Genomic DNA, 8,215 nt, shown 5'->3' on the forward strand with positions numbered 1-8,215 from the left:
TAAGACCGTCTAACTGGGATGAGATTGCAAAATTTATAAACCAATTGGACGTGTCTTAGGCAAAAAAACAAGGGCAAAGTAGCTCCTAGGCACATCAGAGTCAGTGCTAGGAAAAATCCCCTCATTTGGATCCCGAGCAATGCAAGGAAGTGGCAGGATCTTGTGACATGAGGATCTGAGTGAGGAGGCAACATCTTATGCACACAGAGTAGGACTGCCAGTCCCCCTTGCCCCAATGGAGCTACCTGGCAGAAAGAGAGAGGACACATTCGAGAACAGAACCAACAAGCATAGCACCATACGGGTGAAAGTGGATTCAAGGTGGAAGGAAAAGACCAAGAGAGCTTGAGCAGACTGTGTTTGAGAATGCCGCCATTATCCTAGAGCAAATAGAGCCACATTCTTTTGTTGTAGCAGGGATGGCCATTAATGCCAAGGAAAGGGCTAGGAAAATGTATCCATATGCCAAGCCCATTGATGTGTAGTTTCATCGGGCTGATGAGAGGACTAGGCCCAAAAGAAAGAGGAAGAAATAAGAGGCTACAATGAAATGAGAGGCCCAAAGCAAAGCTAAGTCTAGGTGAGAAAAGTTACACAATTGCCACATCTCCATTAACATGGCCCAAGTCATTGACCTAGAAAAGGAAGACTAGGAGGTGAAGCCCAGACTCTGGCTAGGTATGACCATAAAAAATGAGCTAGAATAAAAGTTAGTGCTTGTTGTCGACACTGGTGCTAGCCATAACCTAATGTCCCATGAGACTTGGTGTACGCTACAACCACCATCTCATTGATACCCCCACAAAAGAACGAGTGGAAGGAGTAAATGCATTGAAAACCACATGCATAGGTTTTCTCACTCCCATGTTCCACATCGGGAATAACCCCTTGGAAGGTAAGTTCTATGTCATGCCTGAGTGATACAATGCATGAAAAAAGTCTTCTTGGATGAAGGTGGATGCAACACAATTGATGCCGAATAGATTGGGACTTGCAAACCGCTACCTTGTTTTTAAAACTAACCCTCGAGACAACTAACTATTCTGATGATAGAAGAGGAGCCCATGTCCTGCACAACCTCAACACCAACATTCTCTAATCAAAGAAGTGCTATAACCAATTGAGCTTCCAAAGGAATCTCATAATCTAACCATGCCACTCAAAAAGAGGAATATACTTTACATGGCCGTAGGATAGGGGTAAGTAACCAAGTTCCATCAAAAGCCTTTTGCCATTGAGAACTAACCTGACTAACACCCATGCCACTAACCTTTTAGAATCAAAATTCCAGGTGCCTAAACCCATCAGTGGTCCTAGTAACACCAATGTTTCCATGATGGGGATGACTTTTGGTGGGTACCAAAAGAAATACCCTCAGCATAAGGAGAAAGGTCTAGCATAAGCTAATGATAGCCACACCACCAAAAAGGACCGCATTGTATGAAGGTAGAAAAACACCCAACAATAAACCAAAAACATGGTTTGTCAAGAAAGAGTTATTAGCCCAAGGATACTATGCAAGTCATAAACAACTCTAGTTACCTAAAGAAACATAGTTAAAGCCATCCAAACAAAGAAGGAGACCCTGACAAAGGAGAACCACCCAAAGATGGTGGGTACCTGACACTCTTCAAGCACAAGGGTATTACAAAGGGAACCATAGCATTTGGGTACCTAAAGTAACACCTTCACTAACCCCAACCTCTTTTGTCACAATGAAATGCATCAGGGCAAGATGGTAATGGTAACCCAAAGCCACCAGTGCTATTGGAAACCCATGCGCAACCCTAGCAAAGGGTAAGGGAAAGATTGAAGAGAATTCATGGAGCCCCATGTGATAATCGTGAACACGATATTCCTTCCACAATAAACCCCTAATGATGCTATTGAAAGCCACAAATATCTGATTCCCCTATTGTAGCCTGGTGCTACTCTTAGCCTCGCTAAATGGGCCAAACACAAGGAAACAAGATATTCCTTCCACATTAAACTCAAAAGCTTAATGATGTAGCTAAAAGCCAGGAAGCTCCAAGTTCCCTACTGTGCAGCTTGATGTTACTCTCAACCTCGCTTAAATGGGCCAAACACAAGTACCTCACACTTGTCAAAGAAGAAGGGTACCAATCAAAAACTAGTAAAAAATGTTGAAGAAAGTAGGAAAAAGAATCGAGGAAAGTAGTAGGAGAGAGAGGAAGAAAGTATAGGTGATGCATACTTGTGAAGGAGAGTCCCCAAGGAAGAAAATACTAATTGTATAAGTGGTTTTTTAAAACTAGCTTTCTAGATACATCTTAAGATGGGGGGCCATGGTGGGTAAAATCCTAGTTGATTGTATGGCCCATCACTTTGAGATTGCTAATGATTAAAATACCACTAATTAAGGCACCCACACAGGCATAGCCCAACACTGCACCTACATATTCACTAAGGGCCTATTTTCATGTAAGATCTCTAAAAAAGTTACCTATACAAGATGCGCATGCATGATTTTATCTGTGCATTCATGTTCACTTTTGCGCATGCACGTTCACTTCTGTGCACGCATGTTTCCACATTCCTATCTATGTATGCAAGTTTCCATGTTTCATCTATGCATACACATTCCTATCTGTGCATGCACGTTCACACGTTTCATTTGTACATTGCAGAACGTACATACCAACCTACATATGCTCGTTCCTAGTAGGTAAAGTAATATAGGCAAGGGTCCCCTCTCATTTTTCACTATTCACTCTCCAGCTAGCCAGACTCTTGCAAATTTGATCTAGAAATCCTCCTAGCCTAAGATCCCTTTACAGTGCTCTACCCATTCCTCCCCCCACCGTCATCATGGCATCGTGGGGAAAGCATGGACATCGAAAACCTCATCAGATATAGTGCTTCTCACATGCACCAAGAAGAGGAAGACCACAAACTCTTAGAGTATCAGGTGGCAGATGGACTTCTTTTCCACTAGGAGTGGAGCTAATTTGAGAAGTCAGAGGGCACATGATCCATAGTAGGATTTGGTCCGAGAAGAAAAGGTGGAGCACAAGCTCACCTATCACACTCAATAATGCTACTAAGTAGCAAAGAGGCTAGAGGTCATGGTGCATGTGGATATACTTGAACTCAATAGGCTAGCAGCTCTTCTGACTTAGGTGACTTGGGGGCCAGATAGTAGCACATGCTTTAAATTTATTTCTTCTTATGGCATGTATCTCAGGACTGGTACAATACTAAGATTCCACTAGAGCTGACTTAACAATGGCTAGAGAATGCTCACATTCAAAGATATGTTTATAAAACTACCTTCTTTGGATATCCAAAAAGGCTATGCAGTTGCCCCACTTCCCAGGGCCATCTAGGCCCATCTTGAGCTGCATTTGGCCTACGCAATGTCGCGATAGGGGGTGTCCAAGAGTAAAGTCTACTAACTCCATGTTTGGGCCGTTATGAGTAGCATGTAGCCTATTTGGAAATGTGGTGCCAAATCCAATCTAACCCGTTCTCTAAACCATCATTTGGCCTCTTAGGCCACCTTCCCGTGTGAATACTGCAGGTGGCTACTCAACCATGGCTACTCCTCATAATGGGGGTTGTATACATATAAGATAGCCCCGATGCTTATGAGGGTGCCCACCTCCCACGGCCATCTATAAACTACCTAACCTCCTAAGCCACCTTCCCAACAACAATCAACTGCTCAACGGCTACTCCTCCTAACAAGGGGTCCCCCTATCCCAACAACATTGCAGGGCAGCCCAAGATAAGCCTAGATGGCTTTGGGAGGTGGGCACCTTCATAGGTGTATTGCCTAGGCACCCACTAGCTCATGTGTATACGGCCCGTTGTTATGAGATAGCAGTCTGGCAAACACATGTACATCATGTATTTGCTACTCCTCTTAATGGAGGGGCATATGCACATGCACTAGCATGGTGCTTGAGTAATACACTATGAGTGTAAGATCCCTCCTCTTAATGGAGGGGCATATGCACATGCACTAGCATGGTGCTTGAGTAATACACTATGAGTGTAAGATCCCTCCTACCCTCTTACAGAGTTAATGTGTAATAAATTCCAACTAGTAATTTTTTAGAAGAGAAAAAGTGATAAAAGTATTTGCTTTTGCACCCAGAACCCTTCAATTAAAAAGTATTTTGCACCCAGAACCCTTCAATTAAAAAGAAAAGGCCTCGGGGGAAATTTTGAGGTAGAAATTGTTGAAACATTAGAAAATTTTAGCTTGGTCCTAATACCAACTTTAAGAGTACACATGTGTGAGAATTGCACTATATACATGTATATGTGAGTACACCAAATTTAGTAAAATATATGGATAAGTTGACTTGGTCAGAGACAGAAAATAATGAGAAACTTTGTTGACCAACGATCCCTTGGACAAAGATAAAAATTTAACACTTGAGCCCCCAGTGCACACATGATGCACATAAAATTGAAACACCTAGAAAACAAGGGAATTTAGAGAAACTAACATTACCATTAAATCTAGAAGGTAGGAATTACCGTAGACCCTAGGGCATTAACTTAGGTATTGGGAGAAACCTCATTCAAAATAATTTAAAATATACCTAGGCTAAGGTTTGTATTAATTAAAGGGCAAGGGTCAAATAAATTAAATGGGTTGTGGGCTAAGGTTAAAAAGGGATTGAGAGAAAAACATGGGTTGCTTAAATACCATGTGGAATTGGGTAAATTGTTTGTGAAAAATCATAAGTAGTATTCTGGCTTGTGGTTTTGGTTAGATGGTATTTACCTAAGTGGTTTGGTGGTGTCGAGCTCCTTATTCTATTAGTTTACTAAGTGATACTTTAGTTCACTTTAGTCTAGCCCACAAATTGAGATTCTAGTTTAGCCCCCTTTTTCTCAAGTAAGATGGAGTTAACTAGGGTATATGGTGGCTATACCATATCATACACCAAGGCGAGTGTTTCCCTATAAAAAGGCCCTCCTAGCCCCTCATTTTCCCATGCCTCCTTCATGAAGGTGTAAATTCTTGTGTTTTGTGCAATAAAGACCTTACAATAGTAATTTGTAGCTCTTACACCCTAATGTATCCCTCTAGAATGTCATACTAGTTATTTATACCCTATGGAAGCTTGTCTTGGGCACTGAAATCAAGGTGAAGTAGGCAAGTTTTTCTCTTCGAGTTTGGAAGTCTTCCACGCACCCTGCAGTGCATATATACATCAAGCCAAAGCTAGATCATAAGTAAGTGATCCAACTAGCTCTTCAATTATTTGAATTTTTACCAAGTACCTGTCCTTTTGTGCTTTAAATCTTGTTTATTTGAATAAATTGTTTTATTGCTCTCTATCAATGTAATGAAGTAGATTTGGTATACACATGCACATGGAGGATGGGACTTAGGCACTTGGGCTTAGGGTCATTCACATGTGTACTTTTAGGGTTGTTGGGCAATATTAGGCATAGGGCTCATTGACATTGTACCTTTTGATGATCTTTTACTCATGTGTACTTTTAGGGTTGTTGGGCAATATTAGGCGTAGGGCTCATGGACATTGTACCTTTTGATGATCTTTTACTCTATGCTACTCTCTAGGATGAGTGGGATGTGTGTACTCTATGCTAATGAGTGCAACCATGTGTGTACTCCATGTTAATCAATGTAACCTCTAGGTCCCCTTCATTGTATTGGTATCAGAGCTCTTAGCTTAGATCTTGATGGTTTGATTAAGGAGTGATTAGTACTTAATTTATTTTTAGATTAGTACTTTTAAATAATTTTTAGATTTTCTATTGATTCTATTTTGATTCTATTTTCTATTGATTCTATTTTGATTCTATTTTCTATTGATTCTATTTTGAGTGGATTAGCAATGGGATTACTGATAACCATTTTTGGAATTGATTTTTACATAGTTTTTAGATTTGCTATTTTCTTAATTTGAGAGGATTAGCAATGAGATTTGTGTTCATCATTTTTTTTAGATTTGTATTAATCACTATTATTAAAAACCTTAGTCCACTCTAAATCTTCTCGGATATCCAAAAGTGCGCTCCTCTCTCCACTGTAGCGCATGTAGCTTATTCGGTAATGCAAGATGCCAAATCTAGTTGAAGCCATTGTCTAAAGTGTTTGGCCTCCTAGGCCACCTTCCTGTGTTCTCCTAAGCCATTTTCTAAATTGCACACTTGGTTTCTCAACCATGGCTACTGCTTATAACGAGGAGGTCGTATGAACAAGAGCTACCCTGTAGAGGGGTCATATCATTGTCGTGTAGAGAACTGACCCATCAAGTAGTGAATACTATGCGGTTGCCCCACCTCCCATTGCCATACATGCTCATGTTGAGCTACGTTTGGCCCATGAAATTTAGGGACAAGGGGTGTCCAAGAGTAAAGTCTATCGACTCCATGTGTGGGTTGTCATGGGTAGCATTTAGCCTATTTAGCAATGCAGCGCCAAATCCAATTTACCCTGTTCTATAAACCATCTAGCCTCCTAGGCCACCTTCCTGTGTGAATATCGCACACGGCTGCTCAACCATGGCTACTCCTCATAATAGGGGGGCCTTATACACATGCGCTAGCCCCAGTGCCTGGGCAATACACTATGAGTGTGCCCACCTCTCCCATGGTCATCCGAGCTCAAATTCTTGGGCCAAATCTAGTTGAAGCTGTTCTCTAAACTGTCTTGCTTCCTAGGCCACCTTCATGGCAACTGACTACTCATCCATGGCTACTCCTCATAACAAGGGGCCGTATACACATGAGCTAGCTAGTGCTTGGGATATACATTATAAGGGTGCCCACCTCCCACAACTATCCATGCTCATTTTGGGCTGCCCTACAGTGTCGTTGGGATAGGGGGGTGTCTAAAAGTAAAGCCAAGTGACTCCATGTGTGGACTATTATGAGAGATAATGGTTTAGCAAACACGTACATTAATTTATGTAAGCATAATTTGTGGATTTTTAAAGCTCTGTTATTTTTGCAAAAGTAAGCACTAGTAAGAGTCAAGTATAATATGTGATTGTATTTGTGGATTTTGAAAGCTGCATTGTTTTTGTAAGACTCCAAAGATTCAAATAGAACTACAAAACAAGTTATACTGTGATAAGGGAGATGAAAGTCATGTGAAAAGGGGGGGAAATTAATTGGGTTGCAAGACTTTCTCTAGAGCCAAGAGAAACATCCAAAGTGAGGTCATGGTTCGAGAGAGAGAGCCGGCTCTCTCTCTCTCTCTCTCTCTCTCTCTCTCTCTCTCTCTCTCTCATATCATAGAGCCCTCTAGCCAAAAACTGACTAGCCTCTTAGGCTACCTTCCTGGCACGTAGCTGATCAACCATGGCTACTCCTCTAACGAGGGTTGTATGAATAAGAGCTACCTCGTAGAGGGGTCATATCGGCATCACCTCCTACAATTAGAGAACTTATCCATAAAGTAGTAAATGCTATGTAGTTGCCTCACCTCCCATGGCTATCTAGGCTCATCTTGAGCTGCATTTGGCCTATGCAATGTTGGGGCAGGGGGTGTCCAAGAGTAAAGTCTACTGACTCCATGTGTGGGCCGTTATATGAGTATCATGTAGCCTGTTTGGCAATGCAACACCAAATCCAATCTAAGTCATTCTCTGAACTGTTTGTCCTCCTAGGACACCTTCTGGTGTGAATACCGCATGCGGCTACTCAAGTGTGGCTTACTCCTCGGTAGTTGTGCTAGCCCTAGTGCCTGCAATACACTACGGGCATCCGGGCTCATCTTCTTGGGTGTGTTTGGGCCTTGTAATGTCAGGACAGGAGGGCCTACAATGTTGTTATATTACATACATTATAAGGGGCGGATATCCAAAAGTGAGAACCTCCCCTCTTCTCGGGTCGCGTCGCCTGAGAGATTTGAACTCTCGCGGGGAAACCCCATGTACTTAGCAGGCACACGCCTTAACCACTCGGCCAAAGCGACCCTCGATGTTGGTGTTGAAATTTGAGCATAATGATGAGCTATGGTGGATCAAACACTAGAATCAACATAATTAACAAAGTGATTAAGAAATGATTAAGATGTAATTAGTGATATGAATAATTAGCAAATAGATTAATGTAGGCATGGATACTCAAAAACCAGCAAATTCTCATTAGGGCTATGCCTCAATTTATAGAGTTTACATCAAGCATCAAATCCCATTGATTTCTCCATGATTCACTCCTAGAATATCTCCACCTTTTGCCTGATTCTCTCCACCTCTTC

General features: G+C 41.8%; 1 non-coding gene across 1 annotated transcript; it reads right to left on the reverse strand.

Moving 5' to 3' along the window:
- Positions 1–7,848: 7,848 nt before the first annotated feature.
- On the reverse strand, positions 7,849–7,930 carry TRNAS-GCU (transfer RNA serine (anticodon GCU)). Its single transcript has one exon. It is a non-coding gene; the product is annotated as a tRNA-Ser (tRNA).
- Positions 7,931–8,215: the final 285 nt, after the last annotated feature.

The sequence above is a fragment of the Cibotium barometz genome, chromosome 55 (assembly GCF_041138505.1).
Source record: "Cibotium barometz isolate CiBa-2024 chromosome 55, ASM4113850v1, whole genome shotgun sequence".
NCBI classification, from domain to species: Eukaryota; Viridiplantae; Streptophyta; class Polypodiopsida; order Cyatheales; family Cibotiaceae; genus Cibotium; species Cibotium barometz.